Below are 27,567 nucleotides of genomic sequence, written 5' to 3' on the forward strand. Positions count from 1 at the left end.
GTGTGAATATCGAACGAACCTTGTAAAAATTTAAAATTATTGATTACAGATATTTAGTTACGTATATTTAGCATACCACGTATACCACAATATTATTTATAGAAATTTAATATAAAAAAATAGTTCCACAATAATATTAACGCCTCTAAGATTGGAAAATGTCCCTTGTTTTTGATGAGTTGTTAGGCCAAATGTTTTATGTAAATTCCTAATTCATTATTCTTATGATGTTTTCATTTTTTTTTTTTTTTTTTTTTTTTTTTTTTTTTTTGTCAATTAGGATAACTATTTTTCGATTTATTAACCTATTTCAATTTTTATTTGAGGGTTAGTAAAACAAAACAAAATTTTGTTCGGTTATTTTGAAGCTCATTAAAATTAATAACAATAAAGCAAAGTTTGTCTGTATGTTTGATTACTTGTCTAAAGATAACTTATGCTTCAAAATGAGTGTTTCTAGATAGTACTCCGCACCTCATATTCAAATATAAAAGAAAAGTTATTATGAATAGAGTAGAAAAAGAATGAGGATGTCATCATGATTTGACATTTTACTGGATATATTATAAAATTTAAAAATAAATTATAATTAAAAGGTGTATGTTGGAATTGAGAGATTCAAAATGTCGTTGGACTAATAAAGATCGTTCTAAATTTAAAGATTTAACAAAATACAAAGAATTGTGATCACAACAGAACTTATTTATTATTTAATCCCTTAATATTTTTAGGCATTTATGATCTAAAAACTTATGTATCAAGTATAATAAATTTTTTTGAGTTATTATTGACGAATTTGAGCCTGAAATTGTTTATATAATAGAAACATGGCTCAATGATCACAGCAATGGCGAAATTTTCACGACTAATTACAAACTTATTTACCGCAAGGATAGTTTAATGGGGTCCAAGAAAAGAGGAGGTGGTGTGGCGGCCTTTTGCTCTGAAAACATCAGCTATTCTTCAGTTAGAGATATATCTGAAGTTAACTTCCAAACATAAGAAAACCAAATCATTAGATTATTTTTATATATTGTTCTCCTTGTACCAAGCATAATGAAGGGCCAATTAATTTTTACATATCTACGATCAACTCGCTTTTTTACACAATCATCTGTGGGGATTTAAATCTTCCTAGTATTGATTAGGGATTTTGGATCCCCTCTTCGTCTACTAATAGATCTTTCAAGATATTTTCGTTGAACAAAAAGTCAGTGAAGCAACTCATTCTCGGGGCAATATTCTGGATCTGGTGCTGTTCTCCTCCAATTCCACTCTAACACTCATTTGTTGAATGATATTAATATATCTGATCATTATCCAATCTTGATCCCACCACTAAGCCTATCTTTTATTAAAAAAAATAATAGCTCCGGATGATATTTCGATTTTACCGAGGGCGACTATCTCCCATTGAATAAAATACTTTGTACAATTGGCTTGGTTGTACATTTTACCTCTTCAAACACCCAAACAATGATTTGACTACCAGGACATTAATAAAAAATACGTGCACTGAGCTTGTTAGTAGCTATATCTCATGGCGGGTGCATAAAATTAATCATTATAAAATTAATAAGACGGTTTCCACGTCAATATAATCTACTTTGCTACAAAAAAATATGAAAAAAATGTTGTGCAACTTAATCGCCTGTATAGGATTCAAAATGAGATTGAGCTACCATCAAAATATTCTCACTCTTATATGAAACATCTTTACTCATATTTTAGAAAAAGAAGTAGATTTTGGTAATAATGAAATTGGTTCGAAAGGAAATAATGAAGGTTGGCTCGTCCCAGAGGATTTCGGCATAGCTTCTTACATTAACACGTTTTTTGTATCAGTCTATCAACCCAAATTGAATCGATTACATGAGGGGCCTATTGATACGATTACTGGGACAACGTTCCTTCATGAATTTTCTTTTCTACTGAAGAAGTTCGTATTGTAGTTGTGTATATACGTTGCTTTTTCTCCACTGGACCAGAAAGAACTAACACCCTCTTCTTGAAAAGAGTTGTTAATAGAGTTGCCTTCCCTCTATCTATGCTCTTTAATACTTCTTTTCAAAGTGAATATGTGCCAAATGATTGGAAAAGCCTCAATGTTGTTCCCATCTTTAAGAAGAGATATCCTCTTGATCCTGCTAATTACAGACCTATATCCCTATAGATATATAGAAGATACATTTTTATACGCAGATGATCCTTTTCTGATCAACTGTTTTGATTTCAACTCTGTCAGTGATGTCTATACTGGAGTGTTACATGGAGAAGGTTTATAAATGTGTCCTGCTTCTTTTTTTCCAAAAAAAGAGTTTATCCACTCTTAATGCGTTTGATGATATCTTAGACTTAGGAATTTACATCTCTCAGGATCTGAGATTTAAGAAGTATATACATTGTACACTACAATATAAGGAAGGTCAATTGAAACTTTTAAATTATTCAAAGAAGCTTTAAAACTCGTGACCCTTCTTTTATGGTAAAACTTTATGTCCTCCCGATTTTAATATACGGATCTGAGATCTGGAATCATTCAGTAAACTATTTGATTAAGTCCTTAGAAAAGGTACAAGTGAAGTTTTTTTGTATTTTTTCCTTCATTGGTGGATAACGATAACTATAAATCAAAAATCAAAAGACAAGCCTCATCATTTTGTATCATAAACGGGTTATTAAAGTTATAATTGCGCTCCAACGTATTTCAAACAAAAAAATACCCCACCTTGGATACTAAATAAAGGTTCATTCTTCTAGGAAACAAGACTATCCACTCACAATATCATCTACCTCCCAAAACCAATGATTGACATCTTTAGGCATTGTATCTATTACAGATCGACTAGTTTTTGGAATACAATACCGTTTTGGTTTCACCAGGGAAATGAGGCTGACCTCAAGCAATTTTTGGTTATTTTTTTTTTTAATTTAACAAGTATATATGTATTTATATATATATTATTTACATTTGTGGTTTACTTTATTATGTTGTTGTTATTTTTTGTTGTTTTTTTTTTTCTTTGAAATGTCATATTATTTTTAAAAATTTAATCTTTGGATTTTAAATGATTCACTTTTATGAAAAATAATGATTTTTATATATTATAAACACTGAATATAATTCAACCTTAATAGGCTTGCTTTATTGTGTTGGTCAGAAAGAAATTAAATAAAAGTAAATATGATGGTACATTTGACGTAATTCTGTTATATCAACATATTACTCAAATAGAAAGAATAAATTAATTGTATCCAATGAGTTGTTTATTTATGTATTATTATTTGAATCCCATAAATCTGGTAAAAAAAAACATACAAATGTAGGAGAGACCTATAATAGTTTCTAGAACATACAAAAAGCTTCAATTATTTTTTTACATTGCAATTTTATTCCATGATGCAAATTATGGAGAAAATAATTAATTTCTGTCATTTTTTTTTTTTTTTTTTTTTTTTTGAAAAAAACTGATTTTCTAATGTAATTTGTTTCTAATTTTTTTTGTAAATGTCATTTGGCCTTATTCTACCATTTTTTAAGACCATATAATATTTTCGTATAATAATATTGATAAAAAAACAATATTGAGATATCATTTGTAAATCATTGTTATTCATTTGTATGTGATTCCAAACTCTTAAATTTTCCAAAGCATACGATTATTATTTCAATGTTGTTGTTTTTTTTGTTTTTTTTATCAATCATTAAATGATCTATTCTTGCTTGTTTTTGTATTTTTATAAGAAGAAGTAAAAAGGGAAGTCAGGGGTATTTGCAAAATGCCTGAACTTTTTCACAAGCCAAGAAAACTAGACTCCAGGCTTACGTTAAGCTTGTCTAATAAACTGCTACTAATCATTTATTTTTGTTAACATTTCTTCAAGATATAAAATAAAATTTTCTGATTGATTATTTTTGTAAAAATGCAGTCAGTTTTTCATTGTTTTTCGTGTAACAGATATCATTTAAATGATTAATTATTTTGCTATCGGTTAATATAATTTATTAAAAGTTATAAATCCCCTCATTATATAGAAACTTGAGAAGTTTGAACTCCCTGTACAGCTGCCACAAGTGTTGTAATTTCCTCGCATTTTTTATTATTTCATATGTTTACGCTGCACAGAAAAACATTTTTGTCATCCAATGCAGAGGTTTGTAACAATAAGTTAATACAATCTATAATCCTGATCAGTGATGTATAACATAAATTTTATTACTTATATGTAAATTTGATGTAGAAAATTGAAACACCTTAAAATTTCTAGTGTTTATTCCTCAAAAAAAATTGTTTTTTATATACAGTTTTCTTCATTTCTACTTTAATGGGATCATTTTTAAGTATTCCAATCGTTCCAAATCAGAGCAATATGTTATTATAAACCACTGATCTGAATAATTTATAAATAGATTCAAACAATACCAGACATATGTATGTATATTGCGTTACCTTTTGATGTATCTGAACCCGAACAACTTGGGGTAATTGAGCCACAAACTGACAGGTGGGGCTATCTTTAGCCTATCCTTCTTTATGTATTACAATTATAGTCTGCTGTGTGCAATGCTGATCTAATGTCTTACAGAATTATTCCAACCCTAGAAAAAAACTCTGACTGGTATGAAAACTATATAAATAAGGTATTACAACATAAAACTGACCCAGTAGCATACTATCAGTTACTTTAAAACTTTGAACGACTTCATCTAAGTCATTTATTAGTACTTTCGAATAAATTTTAATTAAATATGTTATATATATATTACATATTTAAACTTTACTTTAATTACATATTACGACAATGATATATATATCATTGTCGTAATATTATGTATATTTTTGTAATAAAAATCATCAGTATTAAGGAGAAATATAAAATATATTAAGAAACAGTGGATATTATTATGGATTAAATATGAAATGATCAGGGGAAAAACATAACCCAAAATAACATTATCATTTGTCACTTACCTTAAATATAATAAAAATGTAGAGTTCTATGTAATTATTTTGCTAACAGAACCGAAAAATGTGCCTTGAATGAGTCTCTTTTACCCTGTGATTTTCACTTTTCTCGCAAGAAATAAATAAATATTTTAGTACAAATTTCAATGATACTCGTGTAATTAAATTTTCTAAAGGATGCCTACTATCATATTGCTGGAATAGTTTGTAATGCAGATCAATAATGGTTTTACAAATTACCATAGGAAGGCATTCAAAGCCTCTTCTCGCCTGACAAGAATCACAAAAATTAAATATAATTTTGGATATCCAAAATAAAGCCAAAGGACCCAATAAGGTAAAAAATAATAAGGGAGAACTCAAAAAGGGAATTTAAATTTTGATGAATATCATAGGAACGGGAACGATGAGTGGATGCAGATCCATATATCCGAATGCTCTGTACAAAAGGTTCATCAAATCGCTATGAATTAAATCTCTTCCCATGTAGTGCCTACTCACTCTTTTCTCACCTCCCTTCCCTCTGCCGAGTAAATTTAAATTGAATTCATAACTACGTGAAAAATGAAGAAAAAGGGCCACAGTCACCAGTTAACTCTATTAGTAAGGTGTTACAAACACAAAAATATAGACTGTAGATATGTTACAAAAAATTTAAATTCAATATTTTCCTTTTAACCCTGTTTTATCTAATAGATATTGGTAAAAAAAAAATGACATTTTGATACTATAATCATGTCTCTTGCCTCATTATTACGGAACTTATGGTCATTGAAATTTTATCCCTTTTCCCCCAACTATTTGTGTTATAACTTACCCCAAAATCTGTGATCTAATATGATATTTCAATAAAACAGCACATCTTTCTTAAACATCATGAAATTGAGTGAAATTTTCAAGAATTACAGAGTACAGTATTATGCAAACCTAAAACTAAAATATAATACTAAGACTAAGTACATTCTTATTGCGCAGTATTAAAGATTTAAGATGCTAATGTTGGCACTAAACTCATGTGGTTTTTTTCATCTACAAATTGTTTGCAAACTTAACCAAATACTAGATAAATATAAGGTTTAACGTCCATCATATTTGTTATTTAATCAATTACACTTTTCCCCCATATTAGTATTGTAAATCGAGCATTTCTATGAGGATCCCCGAATGACTTCTAGACTTCCACACGCACCTCTTGCAATTTTTTTTTCTTACCGTAAATCTGCATTTTGTAACATACCTATACAGTGTATTTTGTTGTCATCTGGTGATGTTTCTACTTCTCTTCTACTAATCAGAGTTATGAACGTTGATTCGATGAAATAAATTCATTCTTTTAAGCTTTAAGCAATTCCTTACAATTAATTATTGAATAATAAATCCTTTGTTGGGAAGAATTAGCAAATTAACAGCTAATTTTGTATCTTTTTTTGGTTTTATATAGAAGAAAGGTTGCAATATACAATAAAGGTAACGACGGGGTAGAAGTGCTTTCCTGGTCTTTATTACCTTTTTTACGCAAAATGTCGCTTTTTATGATAACTCGGATGACGTCACTACATATATTTTTTCCCCGGTTGTGTAATCCAATTTTTTATTTTCCTTCGGTAATTTACTTTGTTAAGAGGCAGAGTATTTAGTTGTCAACTAATATTTAACATTCCTAGAGGACAAAAATAGTAGCACTAAAAACACAACTTTGTACAAATATTGATAACATTGTTTTCTATAATGTAATTTATTTATAGTTTTGACTTCACAAAGATGATTCTTTATTTGAAGTCTTGAAGATTATTTCCCTTCATAAAAATGAATAAAAACTATCAATCTCCATTAGTGCCCCTTTGATCTTTGTTTGGTAATGGTAATGTGTGCCAAGATTTCATCTTTTATGTACAAACATAAACAAAGAGAAGTATTCTACTCTAATTACAAAGAATCAACAAACATATTTTCAGGAGATATCAATTACTTAAATGTAAATATATCCCATTATACACCTTCAAAAAGGTGAGAGAAGAAGTTATTTAAATTGATCCATGTTAAAAAGAATCACGCTAAGAATGTCTGGACTCCCGCCTCATAGACCATCTGAGGGCTAGACTCCTCGCATACTTTATTCAAGAGCTTAAGAATGTCTGGGCTCCCACCTCATAGACCATGTAAGGAGTTATGTGAGATATTTGTTGTTCTATTGAAGATGATGCCGATAAATCCTTCCGCTTACAAGGATTAAAACAAATTGATGTTTATGACTGCCAGAGCAAATCCGAATTTTTTTTTAATTCAAGCCGGATTTTTTACAAAGTTTTCTATTGATATAATAGCAAGACCTGAATACTTTAAGAAAGGGCACTCTTTCAGAGTTCAAAACTTGGAGGGTACCTTTCTAAATGTAAATGTAGATATTGAATTAAAAGGAATTGACAAAATTAATGTTATTACAAAAAGAAAGGTCATCATCGCAATGGTTAATACCTTTAAAAAGGTAGATGAAATTAATGTAGTTGAATTGTTAAAAAAAAACATGGAGAAGTAGTTGGGCATTACCCAAAGAAGAATCTAGCCAATGAAGAGGATGAGTGCAAATTCAAAGAATATAAAAACGTATGAAGAGACAGTGATTACGTTGTAGAAATTATTACTGACACTGACACCATACCACAGTCATTTCCATTGTAAGGATACTTCATTAAGTTGAAATTTGGAGGAGCTAAATTGCAGTGTCAAAACTTTTTTGTCCTTGGTCGTATAAAACATGGCTGTAACAACACTAGATTAAATTAGAATATAGAATGAGAATATTGCTGCCATTGACTCCTCCTCAGCGAATGCAATTGAAGAAATTATAGCACCTTCTTCGTGTGTTCAAAAGGAAAACAGAAGAAAAATTTCAAAGGAAAATAATAAAGACTCATCAAACATTGCATGCCAGCCAAAAAATCTACAACTAAATCTCAATCTCATTTTACTATCTAGTACAAGATCTCGTTTGGTTTCCAAAAGATATTCTACAACTTTCGGTCTCTCCCCACAGAGAGAACATACTCCAACTAAGCTTCCAAAAAATTAAGTTTACCTCATTTTCAAATAAACTAACAATGTTTTTTTGAAAGAATACCAAAATTGATGATTTCTTCAAACCCCCTATTTCTAGAGATCTAAGTATTATATGGGAATCAGTAAAGTATTGTCAGTTAATACAAGGGGTGGAAGAAATCGTATTTCTCAACATTCTCTTATGAAAAGTCTACTCTATGGAAAACTGGATATTATCTGCCTCCAAGATGTGAGGTCCCCCTACTTCAAAGTCTTGCTCACGTAAGTGCCAGTTTTGTATTCCAAAAACTATCATCACTTTTTTCACAGGAGATGGGACACATCGGTAAATTCTTTCTTTGGTCTCAGAGACTATCAATAAACCCAAATGCGTAAATTAATTATCTAGTAGGGGGACTAGAATAAGATATATATTTCAACAGTAAGGGGTGGTTTTTATTTAGTCAACTCATATAGACCGAATATTAAATTCAGGAAATCATTAACGTCTGCAAAAATGGCTCCCTCTCTTGATAATTCGTGATCTTCATGTTGATCTATATAAATCAAATTTTAGTTATTCTAATCTTCGAATATTGACCAAACTTATCATGGAGCTTGACTTATGTGATGTAATTAGAATTTTCAACTCAAAGGATAGTGTGTCTTGAAGAAGTGAGAAGACTTCTTTATTGATCGATTTAGCACTTGCTTCTTCTTCTAACCGGTTACAAACAACTAATACACTCTATCGCCCTCATCCTGGATCAGATAATAAAATGATTGAAATTGATATTCAACAATATCATTCAAAGAAACGTTTTAAGGCCCCAGGTTTTATAGTGATGGATAAGTTTTTTATCAAAGAACTGAAGTCAAATTTGACTCATCATTTTAACTCTACATTTAATCCGATGAAGATGTGAAAGTTGTTGACCTCTACTGTTAAATTGACAACACTACAATTTATTAGAAGGAAAAGAAAGAAAACGGTATCATTTCAAAAAAATCTTGAAGATGTTTTGAATAAGGGATCTCTATTTTTACGCTCAATTACAGCTGAAACTCTCAATTTTTACTTTGGAGATTGTTGAGATGGAGTTTAAGGAAAAAATTGTCTCGGAAACAAACACATCTAAAAGATTAAACAATTTGTTCCCGAAAGACCTATCAGCCACCTTAGTCTAGAAAATCATTGACGAAGGCCAAACTATCACTGACCCACAGGGAATTTTGAAGCTCTTTCAAAAGGCACTTCCAAATGCTTGATGAGGGTGAAAGAGCTAATTTTCCTCGTTCAAAGTTAGGAAAATATTCAATCTTCACGAAAAATGTTATATCTCATATATACAAATAGAAACATATCTCCTTCCTTCTTTTTTTTTTGCTGCCTAGCAACAGTTTTTGTTTACTTCTATCTCTATCTACTATTAAAAATAAGAAGTGAAAGGAAGATTTATTAACAAGTTAATTCGTCTTGGATGAATATTTATGAATATTTAATCTCTTCAATATTTTTTTAGTTAGTAACTTGAAGGGAAATTGCCATAGCCAGCTAATTCGTCTTGGATTGCTACAATACAAATGAACACTTATTGTTGCAATTCAAATGACCACTTATGAGAATTTCATTTGTTCAATATAAACAAATAGTAACATTTTATAACTCATATTTTGAAGTACCTATGGCACATAAGCATTTTACGCAGGATACTATGGGGTTAAATTAATTTTAAAGTTGTCTTGTAGTTGGTGCATGTATTAAGCGATCTTCACTTTAAGTAAGTTAGGAGTATGTTAGTTTATAAACATTTGGTTGAACAGGGTTTAATTTACAAATTCACAAGGGTTAAAATAAAAAACTTTTTATTTGTGATTAAGAAAAAAAATATACAAAAAAAATATTCATCATAAACTTGGTTTAGTTAAATATTGAGATAATTTGTACGTAGAAATTTGTTGATTGTTTAATGTTTACTGTTACTGATTATTTGATTTACCGACCTTTAACAATTTGTATCTTGACATTTTCAAATTGAAAGTGGTTCAAGTGTGAGTGCAAAATTGTTAGGTCATCTTCAAAGCAGGTGTATCTGTGGGAGTATTGCCTTATACATTACCCGCTAAGGAATAATTCTGAAAAACTTTAACTTTTTTTTATCAAACCAAGCAGGCCACCACGCTAAATTTTTAATTTGGGTTTTAGTGGCATTATTCATTATTAGTCATTTTTATTAGATTGTAAATTTTCATTATTTGGGCAAGAAGTACCTTTCCTTGGCTGGATTCACTTTTTTGTTCACTTACATTTGTTTTCAGTCATCCTTAATCTACTCAAGGAATACTAAAACTACTGCAAAGTAAAGGAAAATATTGCACTCACAACAAGAGCCTAACTCTCTCATTTCCTGTCACTACAAAAATGAGAAATGACTTGTATGATTAATGAACAATGATTGATAAATTTATCCAACCCGTAACAATGTCTCATAATCTTAAATTAATCAATTTCTTGAGCCATCCTAAATTATATTTATCCTCTTAACTTACTAATTTCATTTTAAAACCAAAAAAAATAATAATAATTTATATTACTTTCGATATTCATTGATCATATTTTTTTTTTTTTTATATTAGTTTAAAAATGGTTTTCATTTCGTGTCTAATGATAAAAATATATTATTGGAAGTAATATTATTTATTAGGTTGAATGTATTTAGTTTGGCAATGTTTCAGTTGTTGTACTGATGATGGTAAATATTTTATCTTCAGTTACAAATGAAAAATTCTTCATCACAACGTTGAAAAGCTTATCGACAATTTTAGGAATATAGGTAGAAAAATAGTTGCCAGATTTGCAAGTTGTTGATAGTATGTCCCTGGACATTGGATAATATACTAGGAAAATACTCCATTACTATTACCTATCAAATACTATCATAATATCCTCAACTAAAAGAAAACTAGAATATGACTACATTTAGTGTAGACAGATCTGTTGACTTAAAAAGAAACCCCTGATCATTGACCGTTACTCACATTAAGGACAGTAGAGTTTAATTTTATAGAATGCTAGAATAAAGTTAGTCACTTTTATAAATCTAAGAGAGTTAGAGTTCTTATTGAAACTGTCAAAGTAAATTTGAAAGTTTGGGTTTTTGGGTGTTTTAATTATTTTTCTGGAATAAATTAGGTAATTTTACATTCGCTTTAAATAAACATTATTTATTTGAATTTTTAAATTATTTGACAGACAAAAACATGGACTATAATACACCACCAGCATTTTGTCCCCAAATGCGTATCCCCCCTCCCCATTCGTCCATGGAACGGCCAGGCTCATATTAGTCAAAATACATTTAAAAAATTTAAATGTATGGAAAAGCTTTGGTTCAAATTGCATTGGCAGAATATTTTCACGTAGATGAGATTGTTCCCTATTTGGTTAAACTAGGAAAGTCTATGTAAATTCGTGGGAAGCTTCCACAATCCATGATAGGAGGGCGGATAGTTAGGATCCGTAAATAGGGATGACTGCTGATTTCAACAATTGGAGGCGAATCACGTTGCTCAATTAGAGCTATCGCATTCTTTCGGGTGCTCTTGCCAGTAAAATAGAGCCTGTTTTGAACTCCAAACCTGGCATAGAATAAAAATGGCTCCTAGAGGGTGGAAAGTTTTAAGACGTTTCAAAAAATGCACAGTCTGATGTCGAATTTGTATGGAAAAATGGAATATTGGGTGTAATTATAGCTGTGGACTTCAGCAAAGCGTTTGATTAGGTCCTACACAGTTATATTTTTAAAGACATTTAAAGACTTCTTGCAAAAGAATACTTTAATCAGCTCTTCTCTTCAATGGTACGTCAAATATCTCGATGGGGGATAGAGAAAGCAAGAAAATTACTTTTAGTAAGAGTTGCTGTCATGGTTGTCCTTCATCTCCCCAATTATTCGTCGCTGCACTAAAAGATCTTGGAGATTCGATTACAAAGAATTTCAAGGGGTTTGGAGTGGATTTTGAGACCTTGAGACATATAATTCATATTCATAAACTGAGATTAGAAGCGAAGTCTGAGGTTTAATTAACTAACGAGTTTAAGTGATTTTAAATTACTTCAAGAGTTATGAAATGAACTACAGTTTGAAAATCAACTAAAAAAAAACGTTATTCTTCCTTTTGGTAAATTGAGCCATAATAAAGATATTCAAATAACCAGCTGTTCAATTAAGGACATAGTGGAAATATTGGGAATTATATGGTATACATTCAAGATTGACATTCTTAAAAAAGTATGTGTTCCTTCATTTACCAATTGAGAAGTTTCAATCTTTCGAGGAGGGTTGACCTCAATAAATTCCTAATTATTCCTAATTTACTATGTAAGAAAACAATTATTCCCTGGCTTATGGAGAGGTCAATTGAAGAAGAAGAGTCCTGGCTTAATACGTTCATTCATAGGATATATTTCCCTTTATCAAACGACCTAGATCTCTTGCGGGAGGAGGAGTATCTCTTCTCTCAATTATACTGACTAAAGTCTATCAAAAAATGGTAATTTACCTTTCAAAATATCCAGAGGCTATGTGGTGAGCTACTATTTCATCACACCCGGTGTACACATGGGTTATCCTGGGAACAGACTTCATAAATGATCACTCAGCAGAATTATCTCCATCTCTAGTAGTAGCACATATGATTATTTGGATAGGAACATCTTCATTTTCATCAACCTCCACCAATAATGTGGTGCAACAGAACTATAAAAGGAAGTTATATTTTAAAAACATTTTGTAACCAAAAAAAATTGAACGCTTAGTCTTATCGACGGGTATTATATCCATTCACGATTTGTTCAACTATGAGAAAAAAATTAAGAGAGCTGCAGACAATCACATGATACCCATTTCGTGGCATTTGAGAATGTCTTTTGTATTAAATTATAAGGACAAGTTCTTAAATATATTGGACCTGCCGATATCATGGAAGAAGATAATTTATAATGTAAAAAATTTAAAGCAATTTTCTTTTTTAATTTCAAATATCTTCAGAATGTATATTCTTAAATGCTCTTTGCTATTACTGTGGAAAATTGTTTAACAAAGTTATCCATGCTTTTAATTATGTTATGATTTATGTTTACACTACGAGGTTGCGTGGAGATACACTTTTGTAGTTACTAAAGAAAAAGTAGGTACAAAATATCCCTACGTAGGGATAAGCGTAGGGATTTTTTTTCCTTCAATAATATAACTTATCTCTACAATAGATTAATTTCCCTACGAGTGGCAGCACTAGCTGAGACACATACATATTTATAGGATTAATTTTGTTAAAATTTTATTTTTTAGTAATAAATTGTTTAAAATTCAAAGTACTTAGATTTTAATGGATCACTCGGTACTGTCAAGATTTTATAAATAGCTTATATTAATATTTAATTATGAATATTCATTTAGAAATATATTAAAATGATATTCTACATATTTTTATACAATATGATAGTAAATACATAGTAAGGTGTTTCTTATTTTTCATTTTGTTTAAATGTCCAGGTAGCTGGTTCAAAATCCGTTCTTTTTGATTAAAAAAATGCAATCGGCAAAGATTCAGCCAAGTTGAAAAATATTTAGAGGTAATTCAACGGCCTCAAAGTTTTAAAATTACCAATTTTTTCAAAAAAAAGTGACTCTTTTTTCAATTATTATGAAAACAGTTAAAGATACAGCTTTTTATATGGTATAACTTTTTAAAGATAACTAAACTTACTATAAGACATATTTTTGACTTATATGGGTAGAAGTATTTTTAATATGAGTTATAATGAAAAATATTTGAAGATAGAAATAATACATATCGAACGTATTATGCCCATATTTTTCTAATTTTTCCTACAAAACATCCAAATATCATGACATATTTTCTTTTGGTTGAATTGTTAGTTTATTAGAGTGGACAATTAGTTTTATTTATTAAAAAGAATAAAATTGGTAAAGTGTTTGTTTAGTGCGGTTTTTTATATAGATATTTTTTTTTTAAATGATACTCAATTATGGTTAATAATTAATTGTTTTGCTTTTTGTAATACATATTTTATTAGTTTATAACTTTATTAAGAAAGAATGATTTATATTTCTACAAATAATAGTTTCTACTCTATCAATCATTATTATACCATTTCCATATTAATAAATGGTTATCCTTTTTTTTTTCTTTTTTTTTTTTTGAGTAATATATCTACTATACTGAGGAATCCTGGCTACAGATTTTATTTCGAGTCTGGATACATCTTTTGATGCCCTTCAACAACTTGTAATAAATATTGAAGCCGCAATTCGTCAGTATTTAACGAGCCACTGTATTCTTCAATAATTGCCACTCCTCCTTCTGCTTGGTCATGGACAACTTGAAGAGCATAAATTATTTCAAGGGATTTCATATAATCATCGTTACATGACCACAACTTTGGATCAAATTTAAAAAACTTTTCAGGGAGTTTCAGCATCGCAATGATTTTTTTTCTTTTTTTTAACAAAGTCGTCTAAATTTTTATCGATATTTTTTTTCTTTGATTTTTGGTTGTGTTTTCCAAATTTTTCATTCCACATTTTAAAACTTTTTTGTTTCCAAACTCACTCGATGATCAAATAGAGACAACCCAATAAGCTCTTTAATAAATGGTTTGAAAATTTTTGAGATGTTTTTTTTTTTTTAATTAGAATATTGATTCTGGAATAATTATTTAGTGATTTCAAATTCAAATCATTAAATGGAGCACCTGAAGCTGTAGGAGCAGAAATCCATGCTTTCAAATTTATTAGTACAATAATGATACAAATATCCTGCAATTGCTGTTCCTCTTTAAATTGTAACTTAGATAACCAAATTTTTAAACAATATGCACCACTTTAGACAACCAACAAGCGTGGTGAATTGGACCAGGAGATATATATTTTATTCCACGTTTTAAAGTACCACCAAGAAATATTATTGCAAGTTCCAAAAATTCTTTATAAGAAGAGGGAGCCAAAATCAATCCAGTGTTTGCCTTAACTTGGTAAAGACTTATCCCAAGTGTATTCAATATTTGAAGAAAGCCAGAGGTTATGCCACATAGTATTTTGTAATTTTGTTCTTTGGGTATGAATACTTATGGCACACCAAAAATGATATTTTGTTAATTTACTCCGAAAAATGATAAAGTTTTATAATTTCTTTAGTTAAGAGTATTTTTTGAATGACTAACGATATTTTAAATGAGTTTGAATTACCAGAGGAAAGTTACATCGGAAAATTTTCTTAATATTTTTTTTTTTTTTTTTTTGTTTATCTTTAATCCAATCTCATACAACTAATGGTACTTTTGTTAAGAGCAAACTCATTAATGTTTTTGTCCCTACTCTTGTGGGTTTCTGTCTATATAAAAACATTTTTTCGATTAAACACTCTTGCACGATCAAGAGCTAATGCAACTTCTTGAGTAATTAAAGTTTTTCTTCCTCTTTTAAAATTTGATTGAGTAGAACCCTGTTCTTTTCCCTCATTCATATTTTCGTTGTGTAAATATACTACGAGTAGAGTTCCATGCCAAATGGATCTAAATTGTAAACAAAAGTACTCCAGATGTATCAGAAATTATGCCTCATAGAGGGTGCCCTTGCAGTACCAATAAATGAGACTGATTTAACATCCCAAATTAAGGACCAATACAATTAAAACAAAGAATCATGTCTTGCAAGAGGAAAATAGTAAAAATGTCAATACGTTGCATACAACAAGTTATATATATATTAGTTATCTCTTTAATTATTTTGCATTTTAATTCATATTATGAGCATTTTTCTCTCAAGAAGCATTAATATGTCTTCGTCATCTTTAAAAAAAATTGCAAAACATAAAAGTTGTACTGTGAACTGTTTTAATGATAATCAAGGAGGAAGTTTTTATTGGAAAAAATTGAAAATTTTTAACGCTTTGAGGCCGTTGAGCTACCTTTAAATATTTGTTAATTTCGGTTAAACTTTACCTATTGTTTTTTTTTATCAATAGGAATGGATTTTGTCTGGCGACCCGGACATTTCAACAAAATGAAAAATAAGAAATATCCTAATACATAGGTATTGTTGAAATACATATAATCTACCAAAATGTTCATGAATTATAACATCTTCGATCATTATTCTTTCCTAGGTTTAATTGCAATTGAGAACCTGAAAAAAGTGGAGAAATAAAGTGAGACTACAGGCATAGTGAGGTTTAATCTGAAACATTGTTGTTCTGCCTCATAAACTATACCAAACAACCAAGGCTCCCATATTAGGGTCGAAAGGTTTGCTGAAATTGTAATATTTATTAAATAGCGACTTCAAATATTTGAACAAAATAGTATTTTATTTACTTTGCCTAGTAAATAGGAAGCGACAATATTTGTTTGGTGCTTGGTCAAGTGTGGTAGCAAAGATAGTTTGTTTCTCTTATTTAGAAGGGAGCTCGGAAGATACCACTCAACAAGTACTCTTTCTTGAACATCTACCAATTCAGCCAAGGAATGGACATCTATCTTCATGAATTAATTAAGTAAAGTTCCATCTTAAGACAGTTCTTTGGTTCAGCCTGGTACAAACACACTCATTCCAACTTTTTTTTTTTTTTTTTGGGGAAGAGAGCTCCAAATTTGACCAATTATAAGTTATCTCTTTTAAAATTATCCAACGAATCTAGCAAGGTACAAATTCATATTTACTCCTTGCTTCAGGATCTTGAAGTAGTAATAGTTCATTCTCCTTACTACTAGGAATTATATAGAGGCTTTCGAATAGATTTGAAATGGTAAAACTGGATCCCTCTTCAAATTATAGGTATATATAATTTATATATTTTTTCATTTATATAGACGGTGAGATGGGTTGAGTAAAGAGTTGTTCCCTTTTTACATACTATCAGACTATAATGACAGAACGCTCCTTCGACATAATCAATGACTTATTTTGAATAGTAAAAATGAGTAATAAATATCGACTTATTAAAAAAATTAAGAAATAAATAAATTCTACCAAACATTTACTTGTTTAAATTGATAAAATTCATACAAAAGATAATATTGGAAAAAATTACAATTTTTATAACATTATTGTTTTACAGGAAGAAGAATTAATTTCGGGAATAAGTGTAATTTTTTATTCATGAATATTATTATAGTAATTTATTATTTAGTAAAAATAGCTAGAAGAGGAAAAATGAAAGTTTCTCGTTTTCACTTTTAAAGTCTTTGATCTTTTATTCTCCCTTTACATGTACTTAGTTTATTCAATTTGTAAGGAAATTCATTACATGATTTTTTTAAATTAATTCCCTACTTCATATGAAGTAAAATAATGATAAGACGATAGAGAAAATTTAATTCAAACTATTATCCATTAGAAATGAAGATTGAACATTCGAAAAGAAGGAGTAGACAATACAAAATAATTATAGCTTGTCTTTGACAAATTAAAAAATTAGACTGAATACGATTCTTAATTGGAGCTGGAATCCGGAGAGGAGAATACAATCGGATAATAAAGGAATCCATGTATATGATAGTATATCGAGAGAATACTCGTATAAGCAAAAGTGACTTATACCAAACTTTTTTTATTTCCCAAATATTGAATATTTAATAGGTAAAAGTTCTACTTTTTTTATACAATTAACAAGTTTACATTTTCAAAGGATGTGTATAACATCTGAATATTGACATATATGGCTTAAGCATTATATTTTTTTTCTATTTAAATTAAAAGAAATATTTTCCTCTATGTCTATTTGACTTTTCTAACTATCAAAAATTAGAACCAGTCTATTGTGCAATTTTGGATATCTACTTACATTTATCCTTAATTGGGCCATAGTTATTGTAATCTTAGATAGCATATAATCTTATTCATAATCATTTATCTCTTATTTGTAAAATAACATATAACTGCAGATTTTTTTCATTAAATATTTTTAAAAAAAACATTCTGCAATGTATTACATATGTTTTACTAAGCATAAATAAGTATTGTATTAATTATTTGATGAAGAATAATATTTGCTCCCTCAAAATAAAGAACAAACAGCGTTTTTTGATACAAAACTACAAATCCGTGATCTTTAATGCGCTACATTTAAAAAAAATACTTGATACACTCTCAACTTTTTACACAGGCTATGAATAACCAATCTTATGATTAAATCATAAAAATTAATTATATTAAGCTCATGTGTACAAATATTTTTAAGACGATCAATTCACTCGGACATAAGAAGTGTTTTCTTATTACAGAAATGGGATTTTTTCCCCGCGGATGGTGGGACTGGGGTGCCCTACAGTACTAAATCATTAACTAAATATAGTTTTTTTTTGTATATAACATGAAAAAATTATAATTATTCAATAAAAAATTACAAAAAATGATGAAAGGAATTTTGGAGAAATTCCTCATATTTTGTTTATAGTGTTGGACACAGTCTTTCACCGGTTTGACTAGAAATTCCGAAATAAAATTTACACCGCTCTATGTACTGTCAGTCAAAGAGGGAGATTCTTGGCAAAAATTTCTAACTTTAGGCATCCCCAAATAAGCGGGCAGTAAATTGAGAGTATGCTAAGCCATTTTTATTTTTACTTAAGGAGATTAAATATCAGCCACGAGTCATTTTTGACAAAAACTGCGACAGTATGTCTTTGACCGAACCAAGTCGAGAGTGAAAACTCAAGCCTTCCATTACTTACAGACCGAGATTGATAACTGTTACAAATAGTAACATATCAATTAAGTTTCAACAAACTCAGCTATCTAGTATCAATACGTACACCATAAGATTATCTAGTTTAATAGTCCTTAATATATTCCTAACATTCAACATAAGCTGCTCTATTGAAGCTAGTAATAACAAAATTAATGCCTTATGTCAGGACATTAATTTCATTTTTTTAAAGTTCTTTAATCACAATATCTGTTCACATCTACCAGCCCGCAGGCTGTTTCTGGTATTGCAAGGATCTATTCAAACATATATCTCCAATATTCTGTATGATAATAGCAATAAGATTGAATTTATTATTGTTGCCATTTTTTTATTATTATTTATATTGAAATATATATCTAACTGTTATAAATGGTATTCAGAAAACATCAAACATAATTATTGTACCTACTTTTTGATATTATATAAGTATCAACGTGTAAATAGGAAGAATGTGTAAATATGTATTAATACATGAAATGAAGAGTCAGTCTGTTCTTAGTGTTTCAAGAGTATTTGTTGATATTAATTCAAAGTAACATGGCGCAGTCGACCGGTAGTTAAATAATTAAGAAATTTTGAAAAAAACCTTTGTGAGAAAATTAAATATTAAAAAGGATGCCGACGAAGAGCGAATTAGAAATGGAAAATCAATTACTTATAGCGGATCCAAAAGCTGGTAAAGAATGTGGAATTAACAAATCAAGAATCTAAAGTGACAATAATGAAAATGATGATGGAAGAACAAAAACAAGCTCAAGATGAAAACCAACAATTCAGCGAGAAAATATTCGAAAATTTCAATCATCATAAGGGAGATAAAGATGATGAGAAAGTCACAGAAGGAAGGTCATCAGCAAGTGTCAGAGAAGTGAAAACTCACGTAATCCCCCCTCATCCGATCGAAGAAAATATGGAATTCAAAAAATCATTATGTAGTCCGCCGATGTTGAATAAAATCAATCACGCCATGGAAATCAACATTGAAAATTAAAATTCTATAAAAGAAATTATGGTACTTATAAAAAATTACCTAACAAAACAAACAAATATGGCATTAGAACAAATAAAATTAGAAGAACGAAAAGAAAAAGAGGATAAAAAATTTGACTCATTCAACACATCATTATGTGTTCAAGCTAAAAACTCTTGGTTACGGATTGATGACGTGTGATGCTTGGATGTCAAATTTAATTATACTGGGGAGAAGAAATGAAGATGCAAAGAAATTGTTATTATCTAAATCACCCTAGTAATTTGTGAAAGAAAGATTATTGGTAAGATTAAAGCAGTTCCTATACAGGATCAGAAGTTACTGTAGCAGGAATAGAGTTTGTTAAAAAGATGGAATTAAATAAAAAAATGGTGAAAAAGTACGAAGAAGAGAAGATTTCAGGTGTTGATGGATCGCAATTAAAAATTATTGGAAAATTAAGAATTACTTTAGCGTCAAATTCAGTAAAAAGTGAAGAAAATGTAATTATATGTCGAAATATTCTTCTCTAGACGAGTTTGTAGAGAACTGCAAAACACATCAAAAGATTTTCCAAAATCAATTGGTGTAGCTGCGGAGCAATCTGTGAAGAAAGAAGGGATAGAGATTTAAAAAAAAAAGAATTGATGGAAGAATTTAGAGATGTATTTTGTGATGAGAAGGAATTGAAAATTGTTGTGTCTTGACGAGGGAGAGACACCATCTTATTTATAAGGTGGAGAGATCCAGGATGACCGAGAGACACGAGGAGAAGAATTCACGTGGAGGAATAATGTAACACTGTTTATAAGAGCATGTGTATTCTAACTATACTCTAATTTATTTACACAATACAGGACTATTTATAATACGTAAAACACAGTAATTATAATACATAACGAATATACAAGAAGATAAGAACATCATGAAAGGAAATATGAAATACATAACAAAAATTATGGAGGGGCAACCAATGAAGATAAGTCTTAAAGAAGATTATCAACCATACGCAATTCATACTGCAAGAAACATACCATTTACCTATAGAGAAGAAGTGAAGAAAAAAATTAACAAAATGGAAATAATGAAAATAATAAGTAAAATCGATGATAAAACAGTGGATATTGGTGTCATCTATTAGTTGTTGTACCCAAACATAGTAGAAAAGTGTGAATATGTTTGAATCTTATGAAATTAAATGATCAAGTTAAGAGGTCAATCGATCCCATGCGAACACCTTGGGACATAATATCAAGTATTCCAATAAACATTCAGTTTTTTACAACTTTGGATGCAAAACAGGGATATTGGCAGATGGAACTGGAAGAAAAATAAAGATAAATGACGTATTTTATGACTCCTTGGGGTAGATTTTTATTTAATGAAGCTCCGATGGGATTCATAGCAACGGGGGGACGCATATTGTCTTGGTGGAGATGAGGTATTTGAAGGTTTATCAAACACTTACAAAGTCGTAGATGACATTTTTAATGTATCACAAAATTTCGAAGGTCATATTAAGAATGTCCGGAGAATCCTGCAAAGATGTAGAGAAAACAAAATAACATTAATTCCATCTAAATTCGTATTTGCACAACCTAAATTAAAATATTGGGGTTATGTTTTATCCTAGAAGAGTATTGAAGCGGATCCAAGTAAATTGAATGCTATTAAAAATTTTGCAAACCCATCATCTAGAAAGAAATTGATAAGTTTTTTGGGATTGGGTCAGTTTTCACCAAGAATTAGTGAAGTTGTAAGTCCACTGAGAGAGCTTTTATCGTCAAAAGTAGAGTATCTGTGGACCAAAAATCATTCTTAATCAATGAAGGAAATTAAAGAAATTTAACTTCACCACCAACATTAGCGCCGTTCGATCCAAGATTAGAAACCAAACTTGAAACTGATACATCGAGAATAAATGGATTGGGATATGTGTTATGTCAGAAGCACAAAGAAGAAAGAAAATTAATTCAATGTGGCTCCTAATTTTTAGCAGGTGCTGAAACAAGATACTCCATGATAGAATTGGAATGTTTGGGTGTAGTGTGGGATATAAAGAAATGTCACATATATCTAGCAGGCTGACCTAGATTTAGTGTAATTACGGATCATGCTTAATAATTCCAACATAGATAAGCTAGATTATGCTAGACTAATTAGATTTAAATTGAAAATATCAATTTGATACGAAATTGATAAAGTAGAAATATCATGAAGTACGAGATGTATTATCAAGATCACTGTTGTCTCGTCCTGAGGAAGCTGAAGAGTTGGATAAATATGTTGAATATCACAGAAGACAAGTTATAAGAGTTGCTGTTATTAGAGGTACTCATTTAGAAGATGAAGAAAGATTTGTTGATCCATTAATAAAAGATATTAGAAAAGAGGCAATGAAGGATCAAACATATGAAGATTTAGTCAATGTTTTGAAGACAATTGTATAAACGATTCAGTACAACCAGTTTCCCAAGATATTAAATAATTTAAGTACTGAAAATGGTTTAGTTTTACATGATAATAGGCTGGTAATTCAAAACAGAAGCAAGTTCAAGTTCTTTAGGGATTGCACAGTTCACATCAAGGTATCGAGAAGACGAAAAGAACATGTGGCAAAGTGTATAAAAAGATTACCTAGTTTACCAGAAGAAACAGTGGTGGAGAGCAAATACCGATCAGGCCATTTGAGAGCACGTCTGCAGATTTGTTTGAGTATGGAGGAAACCATTACTTGGTATATGGAGATTGTCTTTCAGGATATCCGTATGTGGAGGAATTCAAAAGAGTTCCATCTTCGGGAGAAGTAATCGTGACATTAAGAAAAATATTTTCTGAAACCGGGATTCCAGTGAAAATAAGAATAGATCAAGGCCCTCCGTTTAGTTTCAGGGAATTTCAGACACTTTTGAAGATGTAGAGAGTAACAGGGGGACCTTCTTCAATAATCAAATCAGAATGATGATATATTTGACTTCGGTCATATTGTTGATCATGATGACTAAGGTTGAAATAAATAGTTTTATAAACTGTTTAATATTTTTTTAATATGACCAAAGATGTTGATTTAGGGTATTTCCATATATTAAATTATCTCATATACAGCCCATTGTGTACACATTAAATTTAAAAAAAGTAAAAATTGTAGAAAACAGGTTTATATATATTGAAATAAAATATGGGGTGAGTACAAAAAAAAACAAGCGGATATCTACATACTACATTCCAGTTACATAATAAACACTCCTCCGTTTGAGTCATAATATATTTTGGTAAAGACTATAAATACCAATGGTGATTTTTGACCTCTTCATATTAACTGTTATCTTTATAAATGTATTAAGGGGTTAATGGAAAGTTAATTTAAGATTTTTATCACTCAATAATATATTATTTGTAGAATGAGCTGCATGAGTCTTTAATTGTAAAAGTCTCTTGTAAAAAGATTAATATATACAAGGTTAGGGTTATCATAAGGTTACAACCACATGAGTTTATATGAATCTAAGTAATAGATTTATCGTAGATTAAAATGCTAAAACTTAATATTTTAGAAAAATTATTGAAGTTTAATCTATATTTCATATTTTATTCTGTATATTTGCTTCGTTTATTAAATATTTTCCTTAGACGAGACTGAATTGTTCAATATCTATATTCTGTCTCATACTTGTTCCAAAAAAGAATTTTTGTTTTAAGCCACTCTGGGCATTGAATGCTGGAACTTATTGGAGCTCTGTATATCACATTTTTTTGTTTTGGATGAGTTGGTCTCAAACCAAGGAAGGACCACGGCTCCAAAAGTATATGAAATGTAGTACTCTGTCTTCATAGGAGACCATTCGGGATAACAACCAAAGGGTTTACTTAAAACTCCTACTAAAACCAAAAGATATCGACTATTAACACGCTTTAGAATAATTCAGAGGTCTAAGAAAACACTTTTTGCTGAGGATGCCAAGAATGAGAATTTTTGTCTTATTTCAAACATTTCATCCATGAAGTTTAGACCGTAACGAAACTTAAAGGAAAGCAGACATATATTTTTATGGAATATTTGACTCATTGAAGTCCTTGACACATACTCGTAGATATCCTTTTCCATTTTAGCCATTGATCCGTAGGGGTTTCTGTAAATTTCTGCTTTAACTTTCCGGATATTTTCTAGATTGCCAGTTGACCCTAGAGATCCACTTATTGGCTTGTTATCAATATTTATAGTGTATCAAATCATCTTGATGTTTTATTTTACAGAACTAAAAAAAATGGAAGGTCTCAAAATCAAAAAAAATAAAATTAGTAATGCCATTTACCAGCACAATCAAGATTTTCTCCTGTTTTTCTTAGATGATGCATCTTGACTCATAAAAAATTACTTTAATCGTATTCGTTTTATGGCAGAAAAGAGGGGATGTAACCAGATTCTGTTACAATCAATAAAATTGCAGGTAGAATAATTTGTCACCAATATATTACGTACCAAATCATAGAGGTTTGAGACTTTTGGACAACCCAGTATATACTTAGATATTGGCTAAGCTATCATTGTACATAATTTTATATAGATAAGAAATGTGATAAGAAAAATAAATATTCTAGGCATATTAAGCATTATTATTAGAGATGCTACATTATCCAAGGAAAAATGGAAGAATCGAACGTCATAAATTGTCATATTTTGTCAAAGGAATTTATCAAACCCAACAACACGATTTAATAGCATTTTTTTTATTTGTTGAACATAAATAAGTATTATTTTTAATTAATGATTATTTGTTTTTGATAAGTTTTTTGAACTTATTTATTTATATAATGTGCTATGCTTTTTCCGGTATAATTAATATTTCTGGGTTGGAAAAGTTTTTACACTTATTTTAATAGATGTCCATAGAAATAATAGATCCCAATTTTATAACGTTAGGCCTGATCAAATTTTAACTATAACTAATATATCTGTCTTGCTCAGGTGAAAAAGTGTGCACAGCTATAATTCGAAGCATAGTGGCAACCCTCTTAGAGTGAAAATTTTGCTCCAGCCCTATGTTGGCTGGTATTTATTTAAGATGCTGTTAAATTGTATTTTGCATAACAAAAATTAATTTAGTCGATACATTGCAAATACAACTCAATGAAGTATAAGTTTTCTTACGATATAAGAAATTGATAAAACAACATCCACACTTCGAATTGTAAAAATAATAACCTTAAAAGGGGAAAAAAAATTATGTACTTGATAACCCTTGCAGTTTCATTTATATTTTCAAAAGCACCTAATTTTTGAAAAGGGAATATATATGTATAAAATGCGTGTGCTCATGAAAGACATTGATGATTTGTGCAGAAGTTGTAAGTTTAAATCAGAGCAGAATTGACAATCAACAAAACTCTAATTTCAATGTTGTTTTCTCAAAATATATACATATATATATATATCGATTCACGGTCGATCTTGAGAAGAAAATATACAATATGTACATGGAATTCAAAGACAATTCCTAGGTCAAATGGTGTAAATGTAATACTAAAATATTGACTTATGCTTAATCAGTACAACTCCATATAACAAATTAAAAGTACATAAAAAATGTTGCTTCTCTAGTAAGCAATAAAGTAATATTATATTATAAGGCAATATTTTTTTCTTTTATGTATGAATTGGTTAATCTATGTAAATGAAATCGACTTTAATATGAATTATATTATGTAAAGGAATTTATCTCGTAATAAAATACATATTTTACATTACTACCTGAGGTGTTGAACTCCCCAGAGACTGAAATATCCTTGTAGTATCTTGTGTACATCATACTTTTATACTATTTTCTATGTAATATCGTAATTCATAATATACTGGGTAAAAACTTAAAATTTACACAGTTTACAGTTTCACATAGTTCCCTCATATTTTTAATAATATTCATATTACGAAAAAAATATATATATCATAAAAAATTATTTGAACGCATGCCTGTTATATTTTCTTCTCAATTCTGCTACCATCAGCTTTGACAATTGCAGTAATCATCTTTTGGAAAGCGATGTAAGTTTTCCGTATGTAATCCAGATTTATCCTAATCTAGGCCCTATTTTCAGCTACCTTTTAGGACACAACAAACTCATGTCGTTTGTTAAATGCCTTCATCTCAATATGCGGCGAGAATGAATACTCATAAGTGTTTGCATCTGGGCTCTATGGTCACCACTTTGTTTTCTTGAGCCAAGAATGAGGGGGAATTTCGGACGTGTGTGTAGGATCACCATCCTGGTAGAAGATTTTTTTTTTTTTTACCAACCGAAGAATAGCCAAACAAAGTGGCCACTATAACAGTCATAAATTTGAACTACATCAAATGTTTTTTCATCTGAAAAGATCTTCCAACTTGTACATAATTAAGGTAATTTAAAAGGTGCTGCCAACATTGGAAGAGGGTCTGTTTTATTTTGTTTGCAAGGATTTTTAATATCACAAAGGACATACCACCAATTTTTGCAACTATATTATTAACGGCAGTGTAAGATTTCCAAATCCTTAGCATTTCGCATTGACTTGGCTGGGCTTCCCTTAATGTGATATTGAAGGATTTTTGCAAACGGAACAATTCTTTTTTCAAGGGTCTATTAATATTTTAGCTAATTTTAGACAATCTTTTTGGAGATTCGAGCCTTCAAATTTCATTAAGAGTGTAACCTATGATTCAGTTTTTTTATAAATAAAATAAAATATAGTTGTTTTCTATTGTTGATATTTCATTCATAGAACAGTAAATATTAAAAGAAAAAAATGAAATCTATTACTAAAAATCCTTATAATTTTGAATCATTTAATTTATTTAACTTTCAAATTTCTACACAGTACTTCTTGTATATAATTTTCGAGGAGGATACTTAATTACTTTCTAAATTTTGAAAAAAATTTGCTATAAATTAATTAGGTTTCGAAGAAATATTTATATGATTTTATCTACTCTAATGATGAATATGATAAATGGAGCTAAACGCTAAGTAAGAAATATCTACGATCTACAATATTTAAGAATGTTTTTTCGAACTACTATTTCAACTGTGACATATACAGGTGATATATATTTATTATAATATATGTTACAAAAATACTGCCCATTACTACCCACTATTTCTCAATTTAATGATGTTATTATTAGCTGTTACTATGGGAGTAATAATCTAATGGAAAGAGACACACTACTTGCAGATATCATTCAAATCAATATTAATAAATACCTGGTTAACAGATGCCTTCATTGACTCACACTTACATCATGTTCACTACATGCCTCATTTTAACATGTAGCCAAAATCGGGATCAGCATCAAATGTGATTCATCAGAAAATATGATTACTCTTCCAAACAGATGCATACATTCAAATCAATTTTAAAGTCATTTGCAACATAAAAGATGAGTATGTTTAATGTTGTTCTTGAGAATATACCTCTTTAAAGGTGTACAAAACTTTCGCCTAAAACTATTTTTCCTTAAGACATTTCGCTTAAATATACTTTTTTATTGAAATTAATGTTCCTTTTGACTTTTTAAATAAAAATATCTAATATTTATTACTATAAAACAACAGCAAATGGTTGTTTCCTGTTAAAATAATGATGATACTATCTATTATTTACTCTTTTTTATGATTTAGTATGTGTCAGAAGAATAAGCGGCTCCTAATATTCACCCTTAGTTTGAGTGCCTTTCTGAATCCTTTCAGAGGACACCAAGCTTTGCAACTACTTTGTTGTTGTTGATTACAGTGTGGAGACTACTTCTAAATATTTAGAATGATTGTGCATAGATTGAGTTTATT

The 27,567-nt window shown here is 29.6% G+C and overlaps 1 long non-coding RNA gene across 3 annotated transcripts; it reads right to left on the bottom strand.

The window, feature by feature from the left end:
* Positions 1-20,556: 20,556 nt before the first annotated feature.
* Positions 20,557-27,075, bottom strand: LOC121116970 (uncharacterized). 3 transcript variants are annotated; one of them, XR_011779689.1, is made up of 4 exons: positions 24,060-27,075; positions 23,832-24,002; positions 21,345-23,767; positions 20,557-21,283 (listed from the first exon to the last, which is right to left on the bottom strand). It is a non-coding gene; the product is annotated as an uncharacterized lncRNA (long non-coding RNA). The 3 variants fall into 3 exon arrangements; XR_005864004.2 differs by having other exon boundaries at positions 21,345-21,544; positions 21,602-24,002; XR_011779688.1 differs by having other exon boundaries at positions 21,345-24,002.
* Positions 27,076-27,567: the final 492 nt, after the last annotated feature.

Source organism: Lepeophtheirus salmonis, chromosome 4, assembly GCF_016086655.4.
Source record: "Lepeophtheirus salmonis chromosome 4, UVic_Lsal_1.4, whole genome shotgun sequence".
Taxonomy (NCBI): Eukaryota; Metazoa; Arthropoda; class Copepoda; order Siphonostomatoida; family Caligidae; genus Lepeophtheirus; species Lepeophtheirus salmonis.